This window comes from Mesoplodon densirostris, chromosome X (assembly GCF_025265405.1).
Source record: "Mesoplodon densirostris isolate mMesDen1 chromosome X, mMesDen1 primary haplotype, whole genome shotgun sequence".
In the NCBI taxonomy this organism is placed as follows: domain Eukaryota; kingdom Metazoa; phylum Chordata; class Mammalia; order Artiodactyla; family Ziphiidae; genus Mesoplodon; species Mesoplodon densirostris.
In genome coordinates this window covers 132,599,428-132,617,555 of record NC_082681.1, presented here as the reverse complement: position 1 = coordinate 132,617,555, position 18,128 = coordinate 132,599,428, and the positions used below count along the sequence as shown (strand labels likewise).

Below are 18,128 nucleotides of genomic sequence, written 5' to 3'. Positions count from 1 at the left end.
ATCTTTCTATCTATCTATCTGTTTTGGCTGTGCCAGGTCTTAGTACAGCATGTGGGATCTTCGTTGCAGCATGTGCACTTCTTAGTTGTGGCATGCGGACTCTTGGCTGTGGCATGCGGGATCTAGTTCCCCGACCAGGGATCGAACCTGGGCCCCCTGCATTGGGAGCGTGGAGTCTTAGCCACTGGACCATCAGGGAAGTCCCTAGTCCCTCCGATTTCTTAAAGTTAAAGCTGGTAGGAAATATTTTAAGTGCAGTTATATACTTTATTGATAAAATTATTTCTTACTCTTCTAAGTTTACAGAGCCCAGGATTATTATCAAATAGATTTGGATATCTTATAGTGCTAGCATAGTCTTTTACTGAGAAGAAAACCATTATAAATATTTGCTGAGATACAGAGTGAGTGAATGGATTAATGAATGAATCAATCTGTGAAGCATTATCTGAAGTTAGGACAGTTTTTTTTTTTGAGGCCATGGAGCTTTAACAAAACAGCTCCATGTAACTGCTCCAAAATGATAGATAATTGCCCTGTGTTCATATGTGAAAACATGTTTATATTAATTTACACTATGTATGTATTTTTCTCTTGGTTAGTCTATTTTATATTGTATTTTTTAAACAAAATTACTATAAAAGCCTGCTAGTTTATGATGAAGTTTCCACAGGCACTAAAGCCAAAAGAAAATAATCAACTCTATTCCTCCTGTGTCCAAAATTTGAAAATTGTTATTTTTGGATCATTTTCAACTATGTTCTTCATTTTTTTTCTGAATTTGGCTACATTATCTTTATTTTTAGTGTGTGCTTTTTATTTCTTGCTGGCCAGGTTTTCTTGCCTTTAAAAATTGGTTTAGAAATGATATAACCCGTGGAGACCTCTGTTATTCTCTAACCGTCTGTGTGACAGACACTCTGGCTCAGATGGGTTAGTCAGGGTATAGGTGATTGAAAGCTAATTAGAGTATTCTGGAACTGAAGACACAAGCCACACAAAATGGTCAATTTTTGATGAAGGAGAACAAGAATATACAATGCAGAAAAGATAGCCTCTTTAATAAATGATGTGGGGAAAACTGGACAGTTACATGCAAAAAAAAAAAAAAGAAAAGAAAGAAACCGTACCACTATCTCACACCACACACAATAATTAACTCAAAATGGTTTAAAGACTTAAATGTAAGACTTGAAACCATAAAACTCCTAAAAGAAAAAAAAAAAACACAGGCAATCTGCTCTTTGACATCAGTCTTAGCAGTATTTTTGTGGATCTGTCTCCTTAGGTGAGGGAAACAAAAGCAAAAATAAATGGGACTAGGTCAAAGTAAAAGGCTTTTGCACAGTGAAGTAAAGCAACAAAAGAAAAATGCAACCTACTGAATAGAAGATATTTGCAAATGATACGCCTGATAGAAGGTTTAATATATAACCCATAGAGACCTCTGTGGGTGTATGTATAAAGAACTCATGCAACTCAGTGTCAAAAACAACAAACAAAACGATTTAAAAGTGGGCAGAAGGTATGAAGAGACATTTTTCCAAATAAGACATGCAGATGCCAATAGACACATGAAAAGGTGCTCAACGTCACTAATCATCCGGGAAATGCAAACCAAAACCCCAGTGAGGTATCACCTCACACCGGTCAGAATGGCCGTCATCAAAAAGACAACAAATAACAAGCGTTGGCAAGCATGTGGAGAAAAGGGAACCCTCATGCAGTGTTGGTGCGAATGTACATTGGTGCAGCCACGGTGGAAAACAGAATGGAAGTTCCTCAAAAACATTAAACGTAGAACTACTATATGATGTAGAATTCCACTCCTGGGTATTTATCCCCAGAAAATGAAAACACTAATTTAAGAAGATACGTGCACCCCAGTGTTCACAGCAGCACTGTTTATAATAGTGAAGACATGGAAGCAACCTAAGTGACCATCGGCAGAGGAATGGATAAAGAAGATGTGGCACGTGTATATATAGACACACACACATACAAACACACACAGTGGGATACTACTCAGCCATAATAACATTAGTCAGAAAGACCCATTATATTTTTTTCACTTATATGTGGAATGTAAAAGACAGAACAAATGGACAAATACAACAAAACAGGAATAGACTCACAGACACAGAGAACAATCTAATGGTTGCCAGAAGGGAGGGTGTGGGAGGACGGGCAAAATAAGAGGAGTAAAAGGTGCACAATACCAGTTATAAAATAAATAAGTCACAGGGGTGTAATGTGAAGCAGAGGGAGTATAGTCTTTGCATAATGCATAAGAAATATCCCTGATTTCAAATAAAGACACTAAAATTTCAGGGGCTTGAGGAGCATGGTCAAAGTTACAAATCAGTAGTGACAGGGTCGGAATCTGGAACTGTTCCTTATAAACCGCTAATATAACTTCTTAGGTTTACATAAGTAATGACATGAAGGAGGAACAATTGTAATCAATGACAATGGCCAAGGAAAGAGAAGCCACAAATGTATGAATAAGTTTACCCATCCTGAAGGCCCCCTTTTTATCATGCAATGCTCTATTCGGTATATAAACAAGGTCCGCTTCTGTTATTAGTTCACTAAGTGAGATAATTCATTTCACTTTTCTCTGAGGGTTTTTTCCAAAGGAAAAAAAGTGGGCCAGGAGAGAATGAATTCTAATCATGAATGAAGATTAAGGGGTTCTTTGCAAATGGGTGTATGTAGTTAAGAGATACACTCACAGTTTTGTTAATGCAGGTACCATATATCCGTGCATAAACTATACATTAGCATCCACGATTTCTCAAATAAAAAGGATAATTTTTATGCATGCCTGTGAAAATACAAAATTGTTCATGAAAGCCTTGCCTATTTCAATATGGTGAATTTCATTCTGTACATAAACAGCTGTTTAGATGAGCAGCTAGATGGATGGATGGGTGACTGATGAGGAGGGAACAGAGAAATTTATGCAGCATCGAAAGTCTTTGGCCACTGGATGTCATGGTTTTCCCCTGTAATCATTAACCCTTCACTGATATTTGAGGGGTTCCTGTATTTCCGGTGCAGGGATTAGCAGTGTAAATGGCAAGTTTCATTAAACTATGCCACAATCCTTTTTCAGTTTACTATGCTTTGTTTAAAACACATTGTCCGTATTATTTTCTACCTAAAACTGGCTGATGAGGATTAAATCTCCAAATATATATATATATATATATATATATTTTTTTTTTTTGCGGTATGCGGGCCTCTCACTGTTGTGGCCTCCCCCGTTGCGGAGCACAGGCTCCGGACGCGCAGGCTCCGGACGCGCAGGCTCAGCGGCCATGGCTCACGGGCCCAGCCGCTCCGCAGCACATGGGATCCTCCCAGACCGGGGCACGAACCCGTATCCCCTGCATCGGCAGGCGGACTCTCAACCACTTGCGCCACCAGGGAGGCCCCAAATATATATTTTTAATGTCTAAATATTTAAATGTCCAGGAATTACATAGTTGTGTTGATTATACTTAGGTTTTATTGTATCAAACTCAAACCTGAAGACTTTGTGCAGTGCATTTATGCACCTGCTAGGGTACGTTTTTAAAGAACTCTTTGCTCTACAGAATTTCCATAGTACAAAGAGGTACAGATTTTTAGACATAATGATCGTATTTGAGCATCTACTTGATGTTATCGGGACCTGGTGTATACATGTGTGATGGCAGATGTAGTATGAAAGCGTACCATTAATGAGAACCAGAGAGCCATATATCTTCCTTGTGGATGTGGTCCAGCCTACAAAGTCTGATGGAGGTGAGTGGTTGTGACCATTAAAAACAGTTGTGCTTCTTCTGTCACAGAAATGCTGCTGAGTTTGTTTAAAAAGCACTGCAGGGGCTACCCTGGGGGCGCAGTGGTTGACAGTCTGCCTGCCAATGCACAGGACACGGGTTCCAGTCCTGGTCTGGGAAGGTCCCACATGCTGCGGAGCCACTAAGCCCACGAGCCACAACTACTGAGCCCGCCTGCCACAACTAACGAAGCCTATACACCTAGAGCCCGTGCTCTGCCACAAGAGAAGCCACCGCAGTGAGAAGCCCGCGCACCACAACGAAGAGTGCCCCGCTCGTCGTGACTAGAGAGAGCCTGCGCGTAGCAACAAAGACCCAATGCAACCAAAAATAACTAAATAAATTTATATAAAAAGAATTACTGAGAAAGGTACAACAGTAGGAGTTAGCAAAACGTGTGGGTTCGTGGAAAGTCTGCTTTTGTTTGAATGAGAAGAATTTTTCTAGTTGGAAAAACACAGCCAATGCCCAATTCTTTCCTATCCATGTTCAGTATTGTTTGTGGAGATGGTGACAGGGGAGGGATCAAAAAATCAGTGACAAAATGGAGAGGTGCTGTTCTTGGTTACAAGTGTCAATAGGAAAATTTTTTGAAATGAGATAAAGACCAAGAAACATGTAAACCCACTCATTTAACAGACATTTTTAGGGCACTTACTCTTGGAATGAAGCCGAAGTTCTACTTCACCGCAACCCCAGCTTTCAGGCAGCTGTCAAACTAGTGGAGAGTCAGATACTGAAATACAAAGATATGTCGTTAAAATGGGACATGTCGTGTTGGTAGCCCTGTTTTTGGTCTTGGGGTGCAGAGAAGGTTTCCCTGATGAATTGATGCTGGTTCTTCCGGCCGGTGGGAACAGAGCTTGGGACAGCGTGGTGCGCGTAGTTCGGGGACACGCCTTGAGGGCAAAGCGCCTGGATGGTCGAGGGACTGAGAGACTGTCGCTTGCAGGGAGTATTTACAGGATGGGAGGAGGCCGGCCACTACAAGGTGGAGGCATCGCAGGCGATAATCTGGAGAGAGGAGGGAGTGTCTTGTAGGGCTGTGTAAGAAGCTCTGAGCATCTTAGACATCCCTCCAGGAGGAGAGACAGAAGGGAACGGGAGGGCAGTGAGAAGGCCGTCACAGTAACGTAGGTTGGAGCTCGTATGAGGGTGGTGGTGGCGTTCGGAGCACATCAGATGCAGCTGAGAGAAGGTTTGCAGGTGAAGTGGACCAGACAGGCATCGTTCGTAACTGGATGGTGGGAGGAGGTTGGCGGGGCGGGGGGGGTCCTCAGGAACACATCTCAGGTTTGTGGTTGGATTAACTGGGTGCGTGGGAAGTGGATGCTTGAAGGATCCAAGCCTAACAGAAAAGGTGATGAATTCCGTCTGGGGTTGGTGAACTTGAGGCGCCTTCGAAACATTAGTGGAGATACGTAGTGATAGACATTTGGTTACTGGTCTGAATTTCTGAAGAGAAACATGAGCTAGGAGTGGAATAAGGATTAATTTTATATGTCAGGTTTGCTGGGCCGTGGTGTCTGGATGCGTGGTCAAACATTATTCTCCATGTTTCTGTGAGTGTGTTTTTGAATGAGATTTATGTTTAAATTGGAGGACATGGAGTAAAGCACATTGCTCTCCATAATGTGGGGGGGCCTCATCCAATCATTTAGAGGCCTGAGTAGAACAGGACTGACCTCTCCTGAGCAGAAGAAAATTCGGCCAGCACATGGCCTTGAGACTTGAACTACAGTATCTGCTCTTCCTGGGTCTCCAGCCCGGTGGCCCACCACGTGGATTTGGACCTTGCCAGTCTTCCCTGATAGCATGAGCCAGTTCCTTAGAATACGTCTCTTTCTAGATACTTACGTTTCCTATTGGTTCTGTTTCTCTGGAGAGCCCTGGCTAATAGGGATGGTTATCGTGACGTCCGCGGAGTTGCTTAGGTGGGAAATACAGCGTGAGGAGACAGCCAGGCAAGGAAGGACTCTGGAGAAACTCCCCCACTGCGAGCCTCACAGCATGTGCAGCCACGTAGCGTGTGCTTCCTCGGCCCGCCGCGAGGTGCTCCTTCCTCGCCGAAAATAAATGTGCACATTTCTTCTTGGAGATGGGCTGGAACCAGATTCTCCGTGAGGCTGCCTTGTAGTTTTTTGTATGCCACTGCTCTGACAACAGTGGATTGATGCAGGGGTCCAGTGTGATCCGCGGGGACAGCTGAATGTTCTTTCTGGAAGGCTCCAGACTGGAGCCGAGAGAAGGCTCACCTTTGTTCCGATGTACAGATTCGGAGGTATGAGGCGTGGCGACTTGCAGCCGAGGGACACCCGGGTGACCGCATTTGCAGCTAGACCCACGCATCAGAAAGAGTAAACCTGTGTCTGGAGAGAAGCAGGCGCTCGTGCGCTCGCGCCGTGGAGAGAGGGCAAAGCGCAGGGAGGCGGCCCAGCCTGGCCCCCGGGGGAGTCGTGGGCCGCGTCTGCTGCGCCAGCCCCTCCCCCACCTCCTTGCGTCTCGACACCCACACGCCCTCCTGTCGCCTCTGTTAGTTACGGCGTGGCTTCTGTCGTTGGACACCGAGAGAGAGCTGGCTGGCGGGGACGGGTGAGGGCAGCCAAGCCCGCTGAGAAAAAGGAGGAAGAACATCTGGGTTTGGAGGAAGGAGAAGGAGTGGGAGGGCCCCACTGGCCGGAGACGGTGGGCACCTCTGCAGAGCCGATTCTGCAGCGACGGGGTGGGAGACGCTTGGCAGCAGCCTGAGGGCTGAGCTGCACGTGGGGCAGTGGGAACAGGCAGTGCGGGGACCACAGCTGCGCTCGACAAGCTGCGAGCTGGGGAGGGAAGTCAGAATACAGAGACACTCCCCCTTTTATTGTCGCCGCCGCGCCCCTCTCCCTTTTCCCTTTCTTCCTCCCCCTTTACCCCCCTCACTGCCTGCTGTCCTGCCTGCCTTTCTTTCTTTTCTTTTTTCTTTTTTTTCTTGTGTTACGCGGCCCTCTCACTGCTGTGGCCTCTCCCATTGCGGAGCACAGGCTCCGGACGCGCAGGCTCAGCGGCCATGGCTCACGGGCCCAGCCGCTCCACGGCATGTGGGATCCTCCCGGACCGGGGCACGAACCCGTGTCCCCTGCGTCGGCAGGCGGACTCTCAACCCCTGCGCCACTAGGAAAGCCCCTGCCTTTCTTTCTTGATGAGAAACTGAAAGATATTTAAATATTTTCATGATTCTTCTGGTAGAAAAGGAAAAACTAAAGAGCAAAGGTGTAGAAAAGAGTCACGTCGCTGACAAGGAGAGAATCGAGTCCGGAGGACAGAGGAGGGCTGCCCTCAGGAGGACCCCGGAGGGGTGAGGAGGGGTGAGGAGGGACGGTGCAGGCTTGAGTGGCTGGTGGACTTGAAGTGGGAGGACGCGAGTTCCTGTTGGAGGGATGAGGTTTTACCCCGACGGAAGCACTGTGTCCTCTACTGAGTATAAGCAGCGAGGCAGGAATGGATTGGACAGCGGTGAACCTTTAAAAGAATAGTTGTGAACCGCGGGGATGGAGTGGAAGTAAAACATGAGTTCGTTTTTCTGGATAGTTTAAAGCCCCTAGTGGATTTCGTTGATCAGCAGTGCATTGTTACCCGTCTGCCATTTGGGTGTGGTTTTCCTGGTCGTCCTCACCTGTCTGGGTGAAAGGGAGCAGAAAGATTTGGGTGAGAACGTGTTGTCTGTTAAGTATGAGAAAATGCAGAGTCAAGGCAGGTTCGCTTATTGGCAGGGAAGTTCTGAGAAAGAGGAACGTTTCCTGTGACCTAAGTGGATACGCAAACAAGAAAAATAACAAGGGGTGATGGATCCCGTGCGTATTTGGACCAGGTGGTACTGAGCGGTCTTTTTTTTCACTTTTTTTTTTTTCTTCTGTACGCGGACCTCTCACTGTTGTGGCCTCACCCGTTGCGGAGCACAGGCTCCAGACGCGCAGGCTCAGCGGCCATGGCTCACGGGCCCAGCCGCTCCGCGGCACGCGGGATCCTCCCGGGCTATGGCACGAACCTGCATCCCCTGCATCGGCAGGCGGACTCCCAACCACTGCACCACCAGGGAAGCCCCTGAGCGGTCTTTTTAGTGGGAGTGGTCGATCAAGCCATCCGTAAGGTAGAAGGCAGAGGTCTGAAGATGAGAGACTTCAGTTTGCTCTTTTGGAGAGGGAGCAGTCATGGACAAATGAAATGAACAAGTAGATGACCACAGATGCAGTTCCAGTGTGGGCAGTTGTGGGAGACGCAAGGAAGAAACAGAGACATGTAAAGGAGTGTGGCGTCAGTTAAAAAAATAGAGTGCTGCGAAGCCCTAGCACGATTCTGCACACTGGATGCACTTTGGACCCTGGCCCTGCTGGGCATACGAGTGGATGCATGACAGGCCATCAGCCACCGCAGAGGGTCTTTCTCTTACTGCTTCTCCGTTTACCTCGGGTTTGTGTTGGTGGGTGAGTGACCTGTAGTCTGATTCATTCGGACCCACCTGCAGATGAACTGGGGAAAACACGACATCACAGTGGGGCTCAGTTTTCGCATGCTCATTCTGCAGTGAGCTAATTCAGTGTTTGTTAGAGTAATCGCTGACTTTATCCTCAGGGACTCACTGGTTGAACTGGGCTGCAATGTGAACGTGGTATCTGTTCCTCACCGTGGTGGCAGTGGAAGAGGCACGGGTAATGCTGGGAGAGGGCTTGCAGGGCGGGGCTCTGGTGCGAGTTTGGGCAGATCTTTCTGTTTGTTTGTTTGTTTTCCTAATACCTATTGAGGCAACATGATGACAAATGCAAAACCATTATATATTGTACAACCTGGCGGGGAGCACAGACACGTAGCTTCAGTGAAAGGTCTTCTCAATTATTTGAGCTCAGCAAGGGCATTCCGATGACTCCCATCTTGAAATCCTTGTCTAATGGGGGAAAACACATACTCAAAACAGACTTTGAACCAGTATGGAAATGCAGCAGGTGGTCCGTTACTGGAAGATGAGCCTCTGGCTCCCCGTGTGATTGTGGCACGCTCGTCTCTGTTACCTCTCAGCCGTCCTCACCTGCAGCGTAGGGGTGTCTGTCTAGGCCACCACTCGTCTATGGAGAAGTCACTCTCTTTACGGATCCAGCGGTCTGGCCGTGAACTCCCGTGCACCCCAACTTATTTAGCCTTGAAGTGATCTGTCACATAAAATTCGGTTTCAAAATAGATTATTTTAAAATAAAATCTCGTGTGTATGTGCTAAAAGCTTTCGTCCCTGCCTAGGCTCTTGAAAGCACACGTCAGTTATTTCCTTCTTTTGGCACTCTGACCACGCCAACACGACGGGGCCGTCCCCGGAGGAGGGAGGCTGTGTTGTTCCACTGGGTCCTGGCAAATGCATTCGGGGCTTCTACCTGAGAAATAAGCGAACCAGCCCATTTCTCTAGACTCGTGTCCTGTGATTTATTACTACGGATGAATCGGAAGTAAAGACCCCTGACTGCTGCGTCCTCTTAGGGTCTGACTCCACAGGGCTGATGGTCACATTTCGAAAAGCAGAGCATGGTGGTGTCTGTGCTAAGCGTTTGTGTCTGTTACAGCAGGGCAAAGGCAGCGTAGGGCCAGAAATGATTCTAGTGACACGTTCGTGAGTTCCTTTACAGGAGTGTCTCAGCTTGAATTGAAATAAAAGCTCAGTGGCACAGTAGGAAGGATGCTTTTTATCACAGGACCTCGCGGTACTGACTCAGTGTGACTTCTGTCACACACCACTTTGAGGATGAGAGGTGCAGGGCTGTTTAGATCACCTCTACATGAAATTGGCTTTGTGTGTGTTTGATTATGTATCGGCAGTGGGGTCCGCTGGGTAATTTATCGTTATGCATAAAATCTTATAAAATTGTAAGCTTGGACATGTCACTTTAATTGATCATCAGATATTTTCGAGCTAAATACACTTTATTTAAATATGTATAATAATGATCAGTCCCCCCGGCACACTAGAAAACCTGAACAGTTGCAATAACCACGAAGTTTTGAGATGCTCTACAGCAGAGCCGTGCTCAGGGCCAGTGCTCCAGCCCCATGGACTTGAGCTGTTGCCTTTCACAGATTTCCCAGAATTTTACCCTGGAATGCTCTGGCTGCTCCAGAATGCATATCTGGGTGTACTTTTGGTCTTCCCCCATGTCAGCTAAAATCCAACCTCTGGAACACAGCTGAAAAGGGCGCCCTCCATCTTCTCAACCCGGTGTAGCCTAGATGCATATCTCAGGAACGATGTAGTTACTTACGCCTGAACAATCAAGACAGCCAGAGCTGCAAGGGGCCTTGCTATGAGGCTGCATTGCATTCACGGAAGAGTGGGACAGCATTCAGAGATGCGAGAGGGTCAGGGAAGAGCATGGAGGGAGAGGCTCAAACCCAGCAGGCAGCCTGAGCAGACAATGTGGATGGAAACGGCAGGGTTTGCTGAGGAGAGAAGAGCCATAGAAAACAAGCACAGGGACACCTGAGTGAGAGCGAGAGAGAAGATCAGCCACAGAGAGACGTACAGACGACAGCAACAGGAAGAGAACCAGGCGTGTGTGTGTGTGTGTGTGTGTGTGACGTACAGACGACAGCAACAGGAAGAGAACCAGGTGTCTGTGTGTGTGTGTGTGTGTGACGTACAGACGACAGCAACAGGAAGAGAACCAGGTGTCTGTGTGTGTGTGTGTGACGTACAAACAACTGCAACAGGAAGAGAACCAGGCGTCTGTGTGTGTGTGTGACGTACAAACTGCAACAGGAAGAGAACCAGGCATATGTGTGTGTGTGTGTGTGTGTGGAGAGAGAGAGAGAATGACACAGAGAGACAAGTAGAGACGTAGAGAAGGAAGGGGTCCTGTCGCCCTTATACCTAAATATTCTCGATTCAGACAAGCAGGATTTTCATGGGAGCTTTTTTAAAAAGTGGATAGTTCTACGTGCCATCCCCCCCGTTATATCAGTATAGGATGATACCCAATTACAGAATTATAAAAGTAGGTATCTTTTTTATCCTCCTGCCGTATTGTCCTATGGAAGTTGTAAGCGAGCAAAGTTAACATTTTTGATCAATGAAATGTAGCCTTCAGTGCTCATGCTAACTCTGTGTAGACCGAAACAAGTCTCCGGAGTGTTATCCCGGTGTTTAAATCTACTTCTCAGCGCCTGGATGGACGGCCTAATGCATGTCAGGCATAGAGAGAGAGGCCGAAGCACGGGGCCCAGGGACGTGCCAGAGTCCTCAGGTAATTTCACCCCCAAGCATGTCTGTTCGTCACTGCAGTGCGAGGGAGAATAAGATGTATGTTCTCAAATGAGAGTGTTTAATGACTCGGGGGTTCCCATCCGGGGAGCATTATAGCTGACTGCAGAGAAACAGGTAAACGGACTCTGTTGGGAGTAAAAACCTGAGGCAGATGGTTAAGGAAGCAAAGTTTCTATGGGTCTCGTAGGGACAAGAATTCACAGAGGACTGAGCAGTCTCACCAGCTGGAACACAGGGTGAATGTAGGGTGAGGGCGGAGGGACAGGGGCTGGGTCACACCTGGGAGGACCGGGAACACCAGGTTGGGGGGCTCTTGGCGGGCAGGAGGGACCACTGGTGGCTTAGAGCGGAAGAAGCGGGTTGCACAGCGCAGCTAGAGAACTGGGGGATTGCACGCTTCTTCCAAAGACCGATGCTGATGTGAGAGGAGATAATCTAGGCTCACCCCACAGAACAGAGACACCAGCCCTGACAACGGTCCTCAGACACAGTATATCCTTGTAGCAGCGCTGTCCAGTGGAATTTCCCATGATGACCCAGAGGTTCCAGATCTGTGCTGTCCAGTATGGTAACCACTAGCCACATGTGGCTTTTGACCCCTTGACAGGTGCCCAAGGTGGTTGAGAAGCTTAATTTTTAATTTCATTGAATTTTAATTCACTTAAATATAACTGTAATAGCCATGTAGCTACTGGGTTCTGTATTAATATAACTATATTAGGTTATAGAGTGAAAAAGAAAGCTTATAAAGCACGTTAAATAGTATCAGGTAGATTTTGATCCTTTGAGGTTACGACGTTTCTCCTGTATCCATTTCTGGTACTCTGTCAAGTTCATTATCAGGAGATTTCTGCCTTGTTATGAAGCTTGATGTTTAGACCATTATCAAGGGCACCCTGGAGGATGTTCGTGGACCAGTAGTCTAGGCCCAGTCTAATTTGTCAATTCACAGTTTCTGCTTTTCTGTCTGTGACAGTTACTTGACCAGTTTTAATTGGACATTTTTGTGTCCTGTTTATCAAATACCCTCACCTTCTAAAATGCTTTGCTTGGTGGCAGCTCGTTTTTGAGAGTGGGTTTCTTCTGGTGGCTGAGAGAAACGCACCTCCAGAAAGTCATTTCACGCTCGGAGATTTGTGCTGTCGTGATTGATTTAGGTGCTGGGCGGAACAGTCAAGGTGAGGGGATACACGTGTGCACACACAGAGCACGGTCTGGAGAGACCACAGGCTGGAGCGAGGGTGATGGGTGGGGGTGGGGAGGTTAAAGAAAAACCGAACCAAACTGAAGGATTCCAGACGTGAAGACCTTCACATGTTCCTGTGGAAATGGACCGATAGCCTATTAGCAAACTCGGGGGTGGGACCTCCTCTCCTATAAACGGTAACACGGTGGCTAATGGATCAGAAGACACACGTTCAGCGGCCCCTCTCCCACTCAGCATCGGCCTTCGGGCATCTTCGTGGAGCCCAGGGTCTACAGAGAACAGAGGTGGACAAAATAATTGTGTCTAAATTAGAAGAAGTGATCTCAGTGCTGTGTTGGAAGAAAGCAGAAATGCCTGTTCTCCCCAGGGTTACCCAGAAGAGTGAAGAACAAGCAAGGGCAATTCAAAGATGCTGTAATCCAAACAAGCAAAGCACAAAAACCCAACCCTCAGTTTGTGGAGGAGAATCCAGAAGGGTCTAATGGCAGTCTGAGATATTTATGGTTAGATTAGCATTTGAGGGCTTCCCGGGTGGCGCAGTGGTTAAGATCTGCCTGCCAATGCAGGGGACACGTGTTTGAGCCCTGGTCTGGGAAGATCCCACATGATGCGGAACAACTAAGCCCGTGCACCACAACGACTGACCCTGTGCTCTAGAGCCCGCGAGCCACAACTACTGAGTCTGTGTGCCACAACTACAGAAGCCCGCGCACCTAGAGCCCATGCTCTGCAACAAGAGAAGCCACCGCAGTGAGAAGCCCATGCACCGCAACGAAGAGGAGCCCCCACTCGCTGCAATGAGAGAAGGCCCGCTTGCAGCAACAAAGACCCAACACAGCCAGAAATAAAAATAAAGAAATAAATTTATTTTAAAAAAAAGATTAGCATTTGATAGGAAAACTAGTTAAAATGTGTACTACATTTCCAAGTGAAAAGATAAAAAAATTAAGATCTCGTAGATGCCATAAAACTGAGAATTCCTATCAAAATGACCTTGATCTATCAATACAGAATTTTCTATCTCAGCAACGGGGAACACTTCAAAGAAAGCAAAGAAGAGCCCAGTGCATTTCTAATCCCAGTTCAAGCTCCTTAGTAGCACAGATGGGACCTGAAACTCCGGTCTGTGGGGTGTCTACTTGGGAAATGTGTTTTAAGCTCCTGAGAAGCCCGTGGAAGGGGTTCTACGTGAGTCCTCGGGCTTCAGCTGGTTGTACAGCTACTCCTTCCCCCAGACGCATACTAAGAATAAAAGGACCACTCGTTCAATCACTTGGTAGTTTCCACTCAACTCATGTTATGGTTCTCAGAAAAAGGCAGTTTTTTCTGGAAGATGTTTTTGAATGTTGACTTCTGTTGATGAGACTCTGGGAGTACAGTCCTCCTCGGCCCGCCTGGTAGGGGGAGCATGCAGAGAGGCAGGACTTAGTGCCCACAGGCAGGGAGGAGAAGGGCTGTTCCGTCCCATGGTCCCCGAATACCCAAGGGAGTCTCCTCCTGTCTCACCAGCCTGAATGGATCGCGTGGCGTCCTGAGCCAAAGCCAAGCGCTTTCAAAGGCAGTGGACCCACTTCCTCGTTTGCTCTAGACTTTGTCACTCGCCTGGCGTACCCTGGAGCATCTGGCCGCTTGTCGCCCTCCCCGGTTGAGATCCTTGGCACCACCCAAGTCCTAATTAAATCAGACTTATGCCTGAGGCTGGGATGGGTTGACTTCCCACCCCCCCAGTCCAGGGAGATAAGAGTTGAACACGGAGGAAGAAGAGGGCTGGGGAGAAACAGCAGGCAAGTCCAGGATGGACAGGTAGAGATGCTGCTCCAAGTATTTTCTTCAGGGACACATCTGCCTGATTCCTCTTTTCCCCTGGTCAGAAAGCTATCTTTTGTCTGCACCAACTATAATTGTGGTAATATAATGTCTTTTGCAACCTAATTAGCTAAATCTCATCTTAGAAGGCAGAGACCTTGAAGCAGCATCGTTGTGTCTGTGAACTGTGCATGCACACAAATGGGGGTGAGGAGAACGGAGTAGCAGGTCAGAGAAAGTGCTGTTATCTTTGGGAATTTAGCTGATACACACTCGCTGACATTGGACTTAAGAGATCAGATGCTTGTTTAAGGCCATTTCGGAAAGGATCATTTTTAATGCGTTGAGTTGCCGTCATGTAGGACTCTTTCAGTCATTTGAGTCATTTCTTACCGTGAAACATTTGAGGATTTCTGCTTTATTCAAATGCGTTAATTGTTAAACCCCACAAGTGTCTGGTGACCACAGTAACATAGAGTTAAGAATTTTTGCTTGTTTAAGGAGCCTGATGCCCTATCTTTGCCTGAAATCTCAGAGAACTCTTTTTAGTTCATAAGGAAACCTAATACCTCCACCATGCTTAACTCACATAGTTATTAACATGTGTATGAAAACAGCCTAAATGTTTTCTTAAACTACACTGGATAACAACATAATTGTTCTACCTGGATACAGGATTATATCAGCACATGTTATGAACAGATCATTTTCTAGAAACACAAAAAAAGAGCAGGGATGAATTTCAGTGCCCCCGCTCTAATCACTGGAGACCAAAATTGCTTTACTTCAAACTCTTGGAATCAAGGAAAAATGTCTACCCATGTGCTTAAAGGGTTATTTGTTCTAGATTTAATCTTACAACTACTTAGGGGGAAAAAAATTGAACTTAAAGGTAAAATGTCACTAGATGTATTTTCAAGTCTTTGCCAAAGCATGATTACTCTTGTTTATGTTTAGTTATCTGGAGAATAAAGTTTTAATGCTTACCTCATGTTCCCTGAAAACTCCTTGTGTATTTTTCTGAGATTAATATCCTGGGAGGAGAGACGAACATCTGTGTCCTGAAGCTGGAGATGTAGGACGAGGCAGTGGGATAGCTGAGGTGGAGGCTGACTGTTGCTCCTTCAGGCATCAGTTTGTGATTCATCAGTCACATCGTATCACAGCGAACCTTTCACGTATCTGCAGTACAATATGTGTGGTAGACATGATTAAGAAGAGCCATGAATGTGAAAAACAGATACATAGAGTAAATAACTGGAGAGACATGAGCAGTATAATCTAGAGCAGTGAATGTAGCTACAAGCCGAGGATGTGCGGGTCGCTGAGAGATCCTCGCAGGCAGAGTCCAGGTGGTCAGCCACGAGTGTCTGGAAGAAGTTTCAAGGCACAGTCTTCTCACCAACCTCTAAAACTCCATTTTGTAATTAACACGCACTCTGTGTTATTTTTCCTGTTGAGTTGCATTGGGCACCTTCACTTGCGTATTTCTGTGCAGGGATGATAAAATACTGACAGAACACATTTTATGGTCTTAAGGAGAATGCAAGTGGGAACTGAGACACAGTATTCACATTACAAAAGAGGTGGCTGGACGGGCTGCTTGTAATATTGCCAGATCAGCGGTGTCCTAAGTACCGTGTACTCCAGAGCAAGAAGCACCGCTTGGAGGGGTGTAATCGAGCCTTCACAGGTGCTGGAAAGGAGGTGAGACCTGAAAGAGCCAGTGCAGGCACAGGAATAAGGGAGTCCAGGTCCGGGGGTGGGGAGAATTTAATGATATTTTTCCCAGCTGTACTGAAATATAATTGGTATAGAACATTGTGTAAGTTGAAGGTGTAGAAAGTGTGGATTTGATACCACTGTAGGTTAGCTAACACTTCCATCATGTGACGTGATTCCATTTCTGTTCTGTGGTGAGAACATTGGCCTTGGACTCTTCTCATCAACTTTCAAGTGCACGGTGCAGAATTAACGATATTTCACAGTGCTGTGTATTACAGAACTAGTAGGTGAGGACATCAGTATCATTTCTTGCTGTGCGTGGTTCCCGTGATAAGTGAGCTAGGATTTTACCAAAAAGGGCCTTTTCTGCCCTGGTTCTCTGAGTAGCTGGAAGTGTCAAGCAAGGGTTCCGGTGGTATTTTTAGTGGCATTCTCTACTCTGGGAACAGTGGTCTCTCGTGTACTCTTCTGCATCTTAATTCACCTTTGCACACTGCAGAAAGTAGCTCCATGAATCTTCCCCTGTAAGAATAGAAGTTTCCTGAATCCATGTTCTCTCCACGGCTTCCACACAACTCAGGAGCTGTGAGGGGGGGTCCTTAAGGAACAAAATTCCTTTAAAATATATTTGAAATAGATTTTCAGATGAAGATGCCACTTAATCAAATGACCAATAACAGAAGAATGTTGGGACTTCAGAAGTGTTGGGACTGGGTGGTTGACCCTTTGACCCATACGTAAAAAGGAGACTTTGGTTTAGGGACGTGCCTTCTGCAGTAGGGAGTGTATCTATCTGTGCTACGGATTAAAATGGCAAGATTGGGAAAGGACTGGTTGCAGGCACACGTGTTACCGACAGTGAAATATGCCCTTTGTCTGCAGTGTGTGGTTAAATGATGTTGGTGCCGTGTTCAGAATTAGGTTTCTTGGGCTCTGAGTTGTTTGCTGTCTTCAGGGTTAATCTTGTAACCATCTTTTATCAGGTATTCATCTCTCCCAGCAATTAAGATGCTGAGGCATAGCTTGAGGTCAGTCAGTTGAAGCAAACGCTCTAGCTCGTTTGATAAAATGGCACCATAAGAGCACACATCAGCTTCTGTCTGCACACAACTCCCCATCTCCCCCTGCCACGGAAAAAAATCATTTCACAGCACTCTATTTATACAGGTATTTCCAAAATATGAACTTAGTTTGACCTTGGCACTTACCAGATAACGTGAACCGTTATGTAACTGAGAACGTATTATAAAAAATTGCAGAAGACAGACAAGTCTTAACTTCTGCAAAGCCCAATTGTTTCACTGCAGCAGTGTTTTCCCCATTATTTGCTGGAGTAAATAAATACTGAAGCCAAGAATAACTAACTTCTTTAACATTTGTAAAATGGCCAACCCCAACTAATACGTCTTCAACATGAAGGGGTTAGGTTGAAAGCTCTAGGTCATGAGTTTTGCTGAAGTGGTAGAAAGCTCAGGTTTGCCCTTAGGTAAAACTAATATTAATAATAATTTTATAAAGTGTCTCATAGTGGTCGTACCTCCCCCGTTTTTCCTGTGGAGTCCATGTATTTGTGAACAGAGGCCTGGTTGCCTCTTGATCTCTGGTAGACTGGAGAGTTCATTGTGGGCATGGGGGCATGAGAGGCTGAGACCCTCCTGGGAATGCCTGGGGGATGGTGAATCACCTTGGAAGCACAGCAGTTCTGCACACGGTCACGGGGTGTCTGGGAGACCACACCGAAACCCACTATACTTACCTGCAGAAATCGACACTGTTCCTATTGGGGTCAGACCTCCAGTCCATGGGGGCTCGTAGCTTCGGGGACCCACGCTGTGCTTTTCGGAAAGCCTTGGAGTTTCTTTACCTTGCCTTTGCGGTTATTGGTTAGGCAAGTCCAGTGGTCTGCCAGGCAGGGTATGTTCGTTTCAAGATGAAGGCCAGGTTCTCCCAAGAAGGAGAATGTGTGTGTATTTAAAAATTGTTTTAAATTCACCACACAGGTTTTACTTTATTTCCTTCCCTGGCTTATAACATTATATAAGTTGCGTGTGTACAACATTATAGTTCTACTCTGTGTAGTGTACACTGGAGCGTGCTCACCACCAACATTGTGTTTCCATGTGTCACCGTACGGTTGATCCCCTCTCTCCATTTCACCTCCTCCCCTCGCCTCGCCTGCTTGTAACCCCTACTCTGTTCTCTGTATGTAAATGTTTTTGTTTGGTTTGGTTTGTTGATACATTTTTTTATATTCCACATGTGAGTGAAATCATACGGTATTTGT

General features: G+C 46.4%; 1 long non-coding RNA gene across 1 annotated transcript in view; it reads left to right on the top strand.

Moving 5' to 3' along the window:
• Window positions 1-18,128, top strand: part of LOC132482063 (uncharacterized) — a 342,151-nt gene that overhangs the window by 10,049 nt on the left and 313,974 nt on the right. The window lies entirely within an intron of this gene.